At 34.3% G+C, this 15,598-nt stretch overlaps 1 protein-coding gene across 4 annotated transcripts in view; it reads left to right on the top strand.

Moving 5' to 3' along the window:
- Positions 1-1,380: 1,380 nt before the first annotated feature.
- LOC114658096 (protein BANP-like) overlaps positions 1,381-15,598 on the top strand; it is a 283,298-nt gene continuing 269,080 nt past the window's right edge. For all 4 annotated transcript variants that reach the window (XM_051931469.1, XM_051931468.1, XM_051931466.1 and 1 more), the window contains exons 1-2: positions 1,381-1,462; positions 11,365-11,421. The gene's annotated coding sequence lies outside the window, so the exon portion shown is untranslated. The remainder of the gene's footprint in view (positions 1,463-11,364; positions 11,422-15,598) is intronic.

The raw sequence follows: 15,598 nt of genomic DNA, 5'->3' as shown, positions 1-15,598 counted from the left end.
GAAAGACACTCAGATGTTTTAGTGCAAGCTGGTATCAGTCTCGACCATGGCTTGAATATTCTGCCATGATGGCAGCTTTTGCTTTGCCTGCCATAAATTTAGTGTTTCCAATTCAGACCGTGAGGACATATTCACCAAACACGGCTACACTAATTGGAAAAAAGCTCTAGAAAAAGACGGTGGCGGCTTCCACAAACACGCGTCTAGTATCCCGCATGTCAGAGCCATGTCTGCATCACAGCACTCATCATTGGTGTGTCTTCAGCTGCATGTGAAAGCTCTTTCTCTACTTTGAACCACATTCTCACTCCACTCCGCCGAACAATGCTGCATTCAAGGAAGAGAAATTTAGTCATTCTGGCACATGAGAAAAACATCACAGAAAATCTAGACATGAATGAATTTATTTCAGAATTTGCCAAGAGTAACTGCAGACTGGTCCTGTAGATAATATCCAGGTTAAACACTGGAAACTGATGTCCTATAGCCTCCCATGACTACAATAAGCCACGTTTCTGTTCTTGCTCTCATATGTTGTATACATTTGACTTTATTGATATTTACCTTGTAGATGTAGTTCTATATTTGTTCACAAAAAATAATAATACAAGTTCCATTGCCTCTGTTAATTTCTATTGAACAATAGGTTATGATTTATGCCACAATTTTTGTTTTTATATGTTATATAAAACTATGTTGTTATTATTATTTGACCCCCCTACAAAAATGGGGATGGATGTATATTTTTTGCCCCCCCAGACAAGCCAAATGCCCACCCACACATGATGTTCTGATCACACCTCTGGTGTGTGTATATGTTTGTGTGTGTGTGTGTGGGGGGGGGGTTGGGTATTTATATATGTTTATTTATTTTAAAGAGCTTATGCAAAAAGCCAAATTTCCAGATTTGCATTTCACGTTGTTGGGATAGGCTCAGACTTCCCACATCATTTAATTGGATTATTGTGGAATGGCAATAAAAATGGAAAAGTTTAGATTGTTTAAGAACTGTCTTTACAGGATGTCTTTATTAGAAAAACTTACAATAATTTACAAGAACAGCTGGCCAAACTAACATTTAGTGCAACAATCAATTTACTGTATTAGGATTTCCCATACTTCCATAATAATTCAGGTCAGCTTTTACCGACGTCCAAATAGGACTGAACGGCCCAGTCCGTAGTCAATGTTTTCAGAAAGAAATGGTTATAAGTCGTTGTCAAACTTATTTATTAAAAGAGACTTTTAATAAAAGCTTATGTCAGAAAATCGAATCCAACACATTATGCGCCTACAAAGCACCAAAGCAATGTGGCATGAACCAATTAAAAAAAAAAAAGCGGTTTTGGACATGCGCGTTAGAAGTTTATTTTTGAGGTAGTTTTGGACCAGTCGTTAAGTTCCTAAGGATAGGGAGCAAACTTCAGTGGCATATGATGATATTAACACTGTTTATCAACACGTAAGTAAATTGTTAAAACAATGTTGTGTCATATTATATATTATTATTAAAGTAATATTACTTTAATGTATAGTTCATCCGTTATTTTAACATTGAAAGTGCTTTGCAGCTTGGCGTGTTATTTTCCAGGTTGTCATTGTGTTGCGTCTTAGTTTGTTTTCTAGCGAAAGCGACGACTTTAGGTGTACTGTTTATCTCTCATAATTATTTCACACAAGTGTATAAACCTGATGCAAAGTCCGAGCATCTCTTTTACAATATACTTGAACTTACTGTTGCAAAGGGTTAGATTCGTAAGAACGAAAACGTGCTGGTCAGCTCAAACACAGAGGTGGAAATAACAGGCCCTTTAATGTATAAAGAATAGGCCCGCCCATTTACACACACGATTTCCACGAGGAAGGAGATAACTGAAGCGGCAAATTAAGTTTCTGGTTTGTATGGTAACCCTATTATCGATCTGAGAATCCCTTCGTCAAAGCGTGCCTCAGCAAAGTACGATTACACAAAAGACGAGTGTCAATAAACGCATTACAGTTTTATGTACTTTACTTTTAATCCTGATTAAAAAAAAATACTTACTAAGGGTATGTTTGATTCTCTAAAGCGACGAAAAAACAACGGATGAGCACCGAAAAGTCCCTACTGAGCACGATCAGTCTCTTCATGGGTGGGTAATACGTTAATATGTGCGTGTGATGTCTAAATTTAGTGACTGGTGAAATAAGCTTGGCCAACTTACTTTCGCCCGTTATGGCCACACACACAAAGCTTACTTCCGCTGACCATTGTGGGCAATGGCTTGATACACGTTTCATGCTGTTTAAAATTCATACATCTTCAACTACGCTCCACTACTCTCCATTCTTCCTTATCGCTCGTACCTTTCTGCTAATCCTTGGTGGTTGTCTTTAATTAGAAAATTCGGGATTGGTAGTTATGAGGTTATTGTGCAATTCATTTTTCTTAATATCTTGGGATCTGTCCAGCTCACGGTCTTTGCTGTTTCTAAAGTGTGTTCTGCGAGTGTCCTCACTTGAGTTTCATGCCACATAACACGGATGGTGAACATAACACTTTTAATTCGTAGTTGTTGATTGTGTTTTTCATGTCATGTCAGTCATTTGACAACCCGCTATATCCTAATACAGGGTCACGGGGGTCTGATGGAACCAATCCCAGCCAGCAGATTTTATTGGAACTTAATATTTTAGTAACAGTTATAATGATTATCATTGTTTATTTCACGATATTTTAAAACAATGCCCCAAAGTATTTCTTACTATCCTATTTGCAGGTTGTTTTTCGTTAATAATATATTTACTCTGTAAGCTACTTGTATGAACTTTCTCAAACCACAGTAAGAGATTTGATCATTGATATATCATAGTTATGCTGAATACGAGCCTATTTTTTGCATTGCCGAAGGGCACTGAATTTTTCTAGATACCCTTTAAACTTTTAGGTTTTCCCAACAGGGAACTGTATGCAGTATCCGAGAGCAATGGAGAGGCACTACATCAACTATTCCGTTACATAAAGCTGGAAGAATTCCAAGTCCCAAGAATCAACGCGGCATTGCACACCCACCCCCTTAACCGATGCGTGGACTCTTGGGATGTTGAGTTCTTTTTTCTGCAGTTTTTTTTTTTACTTTTAATTTTTTTATTTACAATAAAAGAGGTTAGAAAAAATCAGTATGAAAGTTATTAAGAGACAGTAATTAACTATTATTTATTATATTATAGAAATTAATAGTAAAACAAAATTAAGAGAATCAATTAAAGTCTAAAACTGAAATAAAAAGGAACTGAAGATGGAGTGTTATCACTAAATTTATATTTGTCAGTCTGAAATTTTCCCAGAATCAGTACATTTTTTAAGCAACTTATAGATTTTGAACTTAAAGTAAGTAAAAACATCAACAATTTTTTTATTTACTTGATGCTCAAATCTAATAGTAAGCATGAAGTTTAAGAAAATCTTAAAATGAGCAATTCCTGTTTTTTTTAGTGGCCTGTTGACATCTTGTATGGCTTCTCTGGTGTTCTTTGTTTTCTAGAAATATTTTCAAGTAACCAGATGGTGGATGTCAAAATTACTTCCATAGAGGAAATCAAGCAAATAGAAATGAAAATAAGAAAATGTATTAATTTTAAGGAATTTACTCCATTTTCTTATTGCATACTGTATTTAAAATTTAACTTGAAACCCTAAAGGAACAGGATACTATACTGTAGATGAGTCTGTTAAAAAATACATACTTCGTTAAGGATTTCAGTTTACAGTCTCCACTTAAAGAATCTGCCACATTTGTATTAGTGCTCTGTAGTAAACCACTGTGCATTTTTTTACAATTGTGACATGCTCGTATTTTGTCATTGCAACTTTATTACTACAGATACCAAGAAAAAGTTTAAAATGATGATACTGTGAGTACATGACTACTTTATGTGAAGTATTTCTGAAAAAACTTTAAGAATTACAGAGTCTGATCATCATTGATGCTATAACTTCAGATGTATGAAATTGCCCAGTGATATAATTAAAATTGACATAATACCTTCAGAAAGCAAAGTTTTTAACACAAAGGTTTCATAACCATTAAAATACAGTATATAACTTTTGGTGTTAGCCTTAACGAGAGTTGAACAGAATTAGTTTTTAAAATAATAAACATTTCTGTCAAAGACACACATCATATTAGGGCCCTTCTACCAAAATTGAATTTTGTTACACTTAATCTTGTACAAAATGTCAGAGTGCATTTTTAATTCTTATAAGCTTCCTGTGGCAGGTAATAATTTTCAAAGTTTATTACTTTAAAAACTTTTCCCACTTTTTAAATTGCTAGAAGAAAAAGAATGACGTGATGCTTCACAGATATACTTTGTTTATGCACAGCTTTTTAAGGTATTACCTCAGCATTTTAATAGAGTTAATGTCTAGACTTTGATTTGCCTTTGCAAAATTTTGGATTCTTTTCTTATTCAGCTGTTCGGTTGAAGATCTATTGGTTTTCTTAGGATCACTGGCCTCATGTGTGATCAAGTTTTGGCTAAACTTTAGCTGCTGGACAGATAGTATATAATGTGACTGAGTCACTTTTTTGTTTTAGAAGTATTGTGGGTGATTTGAATTAAACTATATAAATCGTAGCTGTTATATCTTGTTCTTTTTGGAGAGAAGAAGAGTCTTTTTTGATTGACCTTCCATATAATCTATCCTTGTTAAGACTTTACTATGTTGATAATAGCCTGGAGGTCTCTGGATATAGTTTTCTCCCATTCTTTGTTATTTCATATGATCTGATCTTTGGGTCAGTTTGCTGAGATACACACTCCTGGAAAGATAGACAGCTGTCTTGAATGTTTTGCATTTGTTAATAAATACTATCAGAATTATGGACTTTAAATTGTTTAGAACAACCAGGGATCAGTTTCAATTAAAAATAGACTGGACTGGACAAATACTTCATTCCAACTTTAGCAAGAAGACAGGAGGAATGGGAAGTTTGACCTCTCCATCTATATCTTATTCAAAAAGGGATATATGAGGGATGTTCAAAAAAATTCTGCACTATTATATTTTCATTGGAAACGGTGCAGGTGGGAGTAGTAGTAATTGGGGATTAAAAAGTTGCTGGGAAAATTGCATCACAATTGAAGGTGACTATGTAGAAAACTGATGTAATTTGTTTTTGAAATTCTTCATAAATAGAGTTAAAAAAAAAGTATGGAAACTTTTTGAACGTCCCTTGTATATCAGGGATTAGACCCTAATTGTGTATAATGACAAGTAGCTCTGGCCTCGCTCTGGCATATGTTTTGAGGCTGTCCAAAATTAAAGCACTTTTGGAAAAATAATTTTTCTTATCTGATAGACAGTATAAGATGATCATTGCTGATTCTTTAACAGCAGGGTGTCACTTCAGACAAGCTTAGACTATCTGATGATAAACAGGCTATTGTTTCCTATACTACATTGGAAGTCAAGATATTTACTCCAAATGCTAAGACCATTATACAACAATAACTTCCAAAAATTTGACCTGTCTTCTTCAATCCAGTCCATTGTATTTGCATTGTTACAGTCTCCAGGCCTATTGCTTTGGTCAATTTTAGTCCAGTATTTAGCCCCATATCCTACAAGAACTATGAGCAACAATAACTGCTGTAGAAAGTGTTTAGTTTAAAAGAGATTTTTGCAGTGTATTCCATTCAGTCATAGGATCAGGCCTATTGATTTGCAAAATTTTTGCACAAGTTGTTTTTGAAATCCATCCATCCATCCATCCATCCATTTTCCAACCCGCTGAATCCGAACACAGGGTCACGGGGGTCTGCTGGAGCCAATCCCAGCCAACACAGGGCACAAGGCAGGAACCAATCCCAGGCAGGGTGCCAACCCACCGCAGGACGTGAATAAATACAGTCATTAAATAATTTTTCCATTTTAATGCCACATAAATCAGTTAGTTTGATTTCTTTCAGATAGGTACTTACTTTCTTAAGAAGAATTATAACATAAGTAACACCTATCAAAAGATCTGATGTGGTTTAGTGTGGAGATATAGAGGGTCAAAGTTTCTCTATAGAACAAAATAAGTATTTTTATAAACTTTTCAGCAAACAATAAATTAACAAATATGCAACTGCGAACCAACTTTTTTAGATGTTAAAGATATTGAATACAAACAATAATAATTCTTGAAAATGTAATGCATTTATCATTGACAGTTTAAAATTTAAGACTTAAGGAACATTATTAATTTTTAGGAGCATTCATTTTGCTAAAATTAGAGCCTCATCCCCTCTTTAAACTTCCATTTCTCAGAAACTAATGAACATACAAGCCTAAAGTTTGAACTCTACTTATTGGGTACAATGACATTGTTATCATCAAGTATGAAGCTAATCGAGAATGACTGGTCACGAAGCCTCTTGTTGATTTTACATGGATTGACCCTTCTGTTTTCTGAGTACATGTTACATTTTGGTTTTGGTTCTCTCTCTCTCTTGAATTTAGTAATTTGTACTGGCTGAGACTTCAGCATCAACTTCTTAGTCCAGCAGCCTTTTTGTCTGCACAAATTCATGGTGACAGAGCAGGCACTTCACCCTCCCAGTCACTCTACTCTCTGAGTCAGCACAGCTAGAATATGTTCTTAGAATGATGAGCATTAAAAGAAGTGGCTTCAACTATTCAGCTAAACGGGCAGCTGATAACCAAGCTGTGTGCCTTTGAGATTATTGCATAGGAGCATGTACTACTGGTTACATTTGTTAATTCATGTGCACAAAAGCACAGAATGATTGAAAAGTTTGTCATGCTGTACTGTACAGTAATATTTGCCATTGGTGATGCCTGCTATGCATTCATCCACTTCCATCATAAGTCAAAAAGGAAGTTACTAGATAAAAATTAATTGAAATTCAGTTGAGAAGATTTATGTGTCCATTTGTATTTTTATAATTGCTGTAAGCCTGGACTGCTGTAACCTGAGACCCACCTGTGTGAAATTATTCAGTCAATTGAAGGAAGTCTTCAGTTTTGCCACTAGCAGTATTAAAACTCTATGAAATATTTGATAAAACACACTTTTTTCATTTAGAAATGTTAGATATTCAGAAATTTAATTTTCCACAAAAATGTCAAGACTTCCATGTTCCCGTCTCTCATTAATAAAATGAATGTTCATTTTGCTCATACTACATTGACACCATATAAATATATACCAATATTTTAGCTTGGTAAAACACAGCTTTTATCATATTTGGAAACAGCAGCATCACTCATGTCCACCATCTATTTGAAAATGACACTTTTACTAAATTTGAAAATGTGGAAAAAAGTGTAGGATTGGAGAGGAGCAATATTTTTTAACTAAAATCAGTAAGTAATTGAAGCCAAAAACAACATTCTATATTATAATTTTCAGTCATCTTATTTAATAGACTAGTTGTATTTCCCAGCTTCACCAGGGAAATTTCCCAATAGAATAGGCTTGGTTATAGTTGCGTCAGTAAACTGGATGTATCCAAAGTGCTATGTAACAAACAGAGTACTTTTCTGTTAACAATATATTTTTTTTTTTTATCATGCGCTAATACCATTAGTTCACTGAAGCTCCTCCTTACTCTGGAATATGCTAGGGATAGTTGGTCATGAGTAAAACATTCCAGCTGTCAATCTATTCATGCTTTTCTATTCACAAGTCCATTCCAAAATCTAAATCAATGATTTTTGAAATTATCTGGTTGATTTTCTGATTACATTACATTATAGTATACATTCAAGCTGGGTGAGTTTTTGAGTTGTCTCTGTAATGTAACTGTATATTGGCAATCATCAGTAATTCAATTGGTGAATTTTGTCTCCTATTTTTTTTACAGGAGGGTGGCATGGTGGCTCAGTTTTTAGGCTACTGCTTGAGAACTCCGGCAGATGGGGTTCAGTGCTTCTGCACCAAAAAGACATGCATTATAGGTTAACTACCATTTCTAAATTAAGGTGGTGTCCTATCCAAGTTAAAATTCTTCCTGCCTAATGGTTCAAGAATGCTGTAATGAATAAAGTGTATTAAGAAATTTGATGTATGAATATTACAGAAGAAAAAAAAAAACACCTGTCCCTATTGATTTTTTTTCTGGATTTTAAGTCTTACCATCTTTACAATATGCAAAGTGATATGTAGGAAAACATACTTTGCGTTTCATCAGGTAGTGAGTGAGTGCTTATATGTTTTTTTATTTTTTAAATGAATTTCTCCAGTAGCTTTTTAAGAGAATGTATGCTGGAGGTAATTAATTTATTCAACATTTGCTGAAGTAATTGGTAAAGACACTACAGAAGTTGCATTTATTTTTTTATTGTGTAAATTTTCCTCTATTTCATTCTTTCGTGCCTTCATTCTTAAAGATTTTGTGACCTAAAACACATTCTGGGAACAAGGCTTTGTCGAAACAGCACATAATTGGCCCAGCTTCAGCTGTCACATTACCTTTTATTTCTTTGTAGTGTTCCAAATCATTTTTATACTCAAGGCTGGAACTACCCTTGGATAAGGCATCAGTCCATTGAGGGCACACAAGTTTGGGCAATTTATAGTCACTTGTCTAACCTGCAATTCTTGGAGATGTGAGAAGAAAACTAGAGTACCCTTTGAAAAAATCAGGAACACTAGTTCTTCAGTTCTTCTTTATTCTTATTTGTAGTGGATCAGTTAGGTTAAAAACTAGCATGTTGAAGGTTTCCATCACTAAGGTCTGGAACACTAGTTCTTCAGTTCTTCTTTATTCTTATTTGTAGTGGATCAGTTAGGTTAAAAACTAGCATGTTGAAGGTTTCCATCACTAAGGTCTGTTTGACCACAGAATGTAACAGTGTTAATGCTTTGCCTCCTACAGGGTGAATTTTTTTTTTTATTTAGCATGGGAATGGGGAACATTTAATACCGTTTATAGTTATGTTCATGTTCAAATTTATAGTCACGTGATCAGTGGAATACAATGATATTCTTAACTGCATGTCTGAATATCATACATCATGTCACTCTCGTGTGCCTATGTTCAGTAAGTATGACAGGTCAAATGTAGACCTTACCTTGCAACCACTGATTCTTTTTTCCTCCCAGTTTTTAAAGCCACCGTTAAACATACCACTTGATTTTGACATTTTCTCCAGCATTACTTTATTATCATTGTTTGTTTTATGCTTCTTCTATAGCAAATATAAGCCTACTGTACTTTATTTTGTATAATATATAGTTCAGGAAATTCTTCATCCTGGAAGCTCAGAAATAAAACCATGCATTGAAAATTGTATATGCATTATCCAGATCACCTTTCAGTAATGCAACTTCTCATCTGTTGTCCATGATAAATGAGTAATTTTAAGCAAACACAAACACATTATCAAATCAGATTAATTTAATTCATTATTACAGAGAATGGAGAGTATATCTCAACAAGTTTGGCAACAGTGTGTCAAAGGGGCATCAGGGTATACTTGCACACATACTGTACCAACAAACATACAAACTGTGTCCTTCTATTTATATCAGATAAACCAGAGTAATGTAATTGTATCAATATTTACCATTTTCTAAACTGTAGTATAAAATGTGCACTTCTGCCCAGGATTTGTTTTTGATTGTACCCACTGCACTATTGTGATGGAACATTTTCAATAAATCAACATTTTTGCCCGAAAAATTGCTTCAAAAGTGGTAAAAGAGACAAAGGATATTAAGTTCCATATAAGTCACTTTTACCCAGGTTTCTAATAATTTGTGCTGTTTCATTGAATGACCGTGCCCAATACAAGAATTAAACTGCAGTTCTGTGTCAGTGCATGCTCCCAATCTCCTCCTCCCTCCTCCCAGTAATGAATTCCATTAGAGTACTGCAGAACCAGGACACAATGTAGAAATTATCATTGCTCAGGAGGAAATTTGGGCTGTCAACCACTGCTGGTAAATAGGAAATTTGTTTTGTTAGCATTGCAGTCTTTAGCAGGAAAGAGCAGCTCAGAAAGTGAGACAAAAATAAAGAAGCACTGGTTTTGAGATATTTGTCTCAAACTGCAAGTGACAGCTACCACTCTGTCTGATAGACTATATGTAATTTGTGTAGTATTGTTATTATAGTCTTTTTAGCTATGTTTATATCTTACCTATATCTAAAATCTTTTGACGAATTTTAAAATTTACACAATAATTTGTATTACTCTGAAATCACTAAAAATTAAGATAAATTGAAAAATAATTAGCTTTGAAGTAACACAATATTTATTTACATATGAAACTTACATTACAGAACCTAGCATTTATTTTTAATTTTGTTATAAGAAAAAAGTGCCACTGTTGTAATGCATATCAGATTCTCCATTTATGTAGCATTACTTAGTAAATATGATAAAATACTTAAAATGCTTGTGCTTGAAATTTGTTTGTCCTACTTTTAAATGAAGCAATTTTGTAGTACATTTCTATATTCTAACTCCACTCTAAATACTTGTTGGCTATGTTGCTCCTTGTGACTCCTTACTAGGTTCCTGGGCAATACTAACCTAATGATTTGGACCTGGGGATTAAAGAAATAAAAGTCTTGCTAAATAATCAGGCATATAGCTTAAAATTATAAACATACAATTAAACTTTTTTTGCTTGTTTCTTATAAAAATGTTTTTATGTTAAAGAAAGCTTAACACCATTAATTTGAAAATGAATGATTCTGGTTACCCCGCAAAAATTTGTTGTGATCCTAGAACAGCAGAAAAATCCTCTACAGCCATAGATTCCTCCATAGTCTAGACCTGAGAGATTGAGGTGAGGGTGTACAACTTTTTTAATAACTGAGAGTAATGTTTAAGTGTTTGTTGCTATAATTTTTCTTGAAGTTAATTATTCAGATATTACTATGATGAAATAGTGCATGCTTTATGTGTTTTTCTTTCTGTAGTACTTAAGTTACATTGGGAAAGATGTGTGCGTTTTTTTTTTTCCATGTATATATTATACAAGGGTTTTTATCTGGGTACACTGGTTTTGTATTCACATTTCAAAATTTGGATAAATTGAAGATACTGATGTGTCAACGTATGAGTGTTACTGTATTTGCATGCGTAGGACTTGCGATGGATGACACCCCATCCAGGGATGGTCCTGCCCTTTACTCAGTGCTGCTGGGATAGGCACTGTCCTCCCATGACCTTGAATTGAAATAGATGGGTTTGAGGGGTTTCATTTATATCTCTGCATACTTTGTATGTATGTAAGTATGTATATGCATACTTCTGTATATTTGTAGTTTTTCAATTTTTAGACGTAAGTGTAATCTGTAAATATTTGTAATATGTTCACGTTAAAGGTACACGTCATGTTTATTTTGCAATTTCAGATGTACGTAATAAGGTGGCTAGAAGTTCCTGACCTGTGTTTTCCAGTATTTTATCAGGTACATAGTTTCATTATTTTTTATGTCTATATACATGGGATTCTGTTTTAGCCTATGTTCTGATGTAAAAGAATTGGGTGTATCTCCCTAGTGAGTTGTTGATCTGTATGTTTGTTCCTTTATTTTATCAGAAAGAGTCTATGGGAAACACATCGTGGGCTCCTGAGCTTTATTAGAACACAACGCAGAACTGCAGCTTTGTACAGGGGTTGCAAAAGAAAGCCATTAAGAGCTCCAGGACCTATATCAGCCTTTGTATTAGTTTTTGGACATATATTTTTTTGAAACACTAGATTATGTTAAATGCAAAAACACAGAAGCAAAATTAACGTATATGGAAGGGCCCTCATCCTTTTAATCTGGTGGGTGTATTGGCATGTAGTGTTGTAAAAAGATACAAACTCTAGTTACTCAGTTTTGGTAAATTATACAATTTCATTTGTGCAGTTGTCTCCACTTCATATCCATAATGTCTCTGAGACATAAGTGAAACAAGTTATGTTTTGCCAATAGTATTTTCAAATAGGTTTTGGTACCTGTTTAATATAAATTTTTTCAGATACCATTAAAGTTACACTAACATGTTTGGAAAAATATTGATCAAATAGGTTTTGGTACCTGTTTAATATTAATTTTTTCAGATACCATTAAAGTAACACTAACATGTTTGGAAAAATATTGAGAAATTGAGAACTGTCTGTTTCTCTGATTGAGCTTTACTAGACTGCCAAAGCTAGTATTTACTTATGTTGTTTAACATGTGTTCTACTGTTTTTCTGCAAAAATTACTTCATCTGTTCCAGTAATTTAACATTAAAACTGTTAAATACACAAATTAGTTGCCTGATGTTTTTTTCTCTATATAAGGCTGATCTAAGGTCCATTAGATTGCCAGTACTTGTTGACTCTTCCCTGATAAGGTTTCAGAATGCAGATTTGGTCAATTTTGTGAGGAGCAGTTTGTACATGTTTTGACAGAATGAAAGCATCCATATTCACCATGTCTTTATGACCAACAAATTTTTCCTAATGTCTTTATCATTGTCCCTTTTTTATTTTTTTTTAAAATTATTTTTAGAGCATTGTTCTTGACATCCGCCTTCTTGAATACTTTGACTTTCTCATCTTAGAATGCACTTGTGCCATTTCTTACTGCAAACATTTTTGCATAACGCTATCATTCGCTAACCATTAATTTACCATTTTTGTTTTGTCCCTCTGTTACTTCTCCCTCTCCTTCGGACTGAATTTAAAATGATTTTTGATACAGCACACCTCTAAATATATGCTTCCATTTGTATTTTGCAGACGTGTTAAAAAATATTCAACAAAGCATTATACAATAAATACATATTCATAGGATAATTTTTTATATAAAGTTATTTTATAATCACCTTTTAGGAATAAAATAAGACAACTAGTGTCTGTGTTTTTTTTAAGTTCTTTGAGTACAGGAAAGGTACTCTCTAAATGAAATGTAGTATTATTACTATTATTATTGTGATTTTGTCATAATATGGTAATATGATGGGTGGCACAGTAGTAGTAGCACTGCTGCCTTGCAGCAAAGAGACCAGGGTTTGCATCAAGGGTCCACCTTATGTGGAGTCTGCATGTTCTCTCCATTTCTCTGTGGGTGCTCCGGTTTCCTCCCACTGTCCAAAGACCTGATGAACTGGTGATTCTAAATTGTCCCTTGTTTGTTTTTGGTGTGTGTGTATGTGTTTGCTCTGCAATGGACTGGCACCCTGTCCAGGGTTTGTTCCTGCCCCCAAAATGACGGGTCTGGACATTACCCTTGATCTGTCATTGCAAGCAATGATGTTGCTCATTCACTCTGAAAACTACTTCAGACTAGTAAGTCATCATAATGCTCATATTCTTGACCTCTGTCTTGATGGACTTAGTTAACAGACCCCCTTTCTTTTCTGTCTAATATAGTTCTACAATTTGAATATACCTGTACATACAACTGTTGTCTTTAATGAGCAAACCTAAGCAAAAGCTTACTGCAGCATTTATTTTTAAATAATTCACATATTTGCCTGCCATCTCTTTATACTTTTATGTTAATCTTAATATTATTTTGTTTACCCTGAAGCTTTTTTACCATACGTCTTGGGTAAATAAATGGAAACAATTATTAAGGAAAAGATTGAGCGTCATATGTCAAGAAAAAGGGTATATTAGAAAACAGTACTGATTCAGATGAGGGAGATAATGTTTCACTAATATGTTAGAATTCTAGGAGGAAGCAACAAAAAGTGTATGATCAGAGAAGTACATCTGATATTATTTACTTTGATATTCAGAAAGCTTTTGATGGGGACAACTCAGGGCTCGCAAAATTCCAAAATCTCTGGTAGCTCTATGGGCAGGCACTATTCAGATTTTGGTAGCCCAAGAAGAATTTAAGTAGCTCGAATAAAAATGTAGAAAGTTAGATATAGTTGAAAAATCAATTCAAAAACATTTTCCAAACATAAATAGCAACAATCATACATAAATTATTTAACAGTCAAGTAACAATAATCAACATTAATCAACATAAATATGCATTTGGTTCTAACTCACAATATGATGAATTTAAACATGAATCAGTCTGTGTCAGATTCTGAATCTGAGATCTTCACTGAAATTACAGATAAGAGAGTGTCACTCGATGTTGAGGGCACAGCTTCATCATCCTCCTCCCTTGGCATCTGTGCATTTGTCTCCACTTCTCTGTTCTTTGATCTTGCTGGGGTCTTGTGTTCTGGGTATCTTGAACATTTTCCATAAACTACTTGCCTTTTCAGGGCAAAAGGTTTCAAGTTATTCCCAATTTATGGAGAGATGCATTAGGCCATTTAGTGTCTCTTTCATCCGCACACTTTCTACTCCCACATAGTATGTCCCCCCCTAAATGCAGAGACAGGGCGTCTCCGCTCTGGCAACTTCCAAACTCTATCCTGTCTCTTGCCTTCCGTGTTTCATTGTTCATTTTGAAAACACAGTGCTCATTAACTGTTCATGGCCCTCTGAATCTCCAGTCAGATCATTACAATATGAAACAGAAGAGAGAAATAAACTCATTATACACATGCACAGGTGTGCATGTCACTACAGAATAATCATTGATTAAAAACCTGTTTGTTCTATGATCATTATTTTTTTAATTTTATTCAAATGGCAAGTCCTGAAAGCGGACAAAGTGAATAAAGGAGGGAATTTGATTTCACTTGGTGTATAATTTCAGGTAGCCTGTCATGCATGGTGATGTTACATTTTGGTAGCCTGATGGGAAAAGTTAATAGCCCCAGAACATCAGGCTACTGATTTTGCAAGCCCTGCAACCCATGAGATGTTAGCAATCAAACTTAAATAACAAGTGGAAATGTATGTAGGTAGGTGCTGGGGCTGCTCCAGTTTTTAGAACATAAACAACAAACAGGCTAGCAAAGTTTGCAGATGATACTAAACTAAGAGGAAAGGCAGATAATATAGAATCAGCTAAATCATTACAGAGACACATTATTGGGCTTGGATAGATTTGTGTAAATCAAGTAAATGCAAGGTATAACACATATCAAATAAAAAGGTAGATCCTTAATACACAGTTGGAGGTCTGACACTTGAAAGCACACCATATGATAAGGACCTAGGAGTCATAGTAGATTTATCATCTACTATCATCTAATCTAGGCAACATACAGAAGTGATCAAGGAGGTAATACGAGGTTAGTGTGATGTATAAAATTACAAGTCAGGGGAGATTATGCTTAACCTATATAAAACCTAGAGAGACCTCATCTGGACTACCGTGTACAGTTCATTCTCCGTAAGTTTGTTCTCCATATTGCAAAAAAAGACATGCCAGCACTAGAGAAAGTCCACAGGACAAAGATAAGGCTACTTCCAGGACTGAGAGGTATGAGCTAAAAGAAAAGATTAAATGAACTGAACCTTTTCGGTTTAAGCATAATGAGGTTAAATGGTGACATGATTTGAAATGTTTAAAATTATCAAGGAAATTAATATAGTGAATACTTCTTTAACAAGAATATTGGGACATAATGTATATGGAAGCTTGTTAAGGGCAAATTTCACATAAATGTTAGAAAATGTAGAATGAACGATAGGTACATGAAATATGATAAATTATCAAGTAGTGTGATAGAGAGTAGGATTTTAAGAA

Source organism: Erpetoichthys calabaricus, chromosome 9 (genome assembly GCF_900747795.2).
Source record: "Erpetoichthys calabaricus chromosome 9, fErpCal1.3, whole genome shotgun sequence".
Classification (NCBI taxonomy): domain Eukaryota; kingdom Metazoa; phylum Chordata; class Cladistia; order Polypteriformes; family Polypteridae; genus Erpetoichthys; species Erpetoichthys calabaricus.
This window is presented reverse-complemented; position numbering and strand designations above follow the sequence as displayed.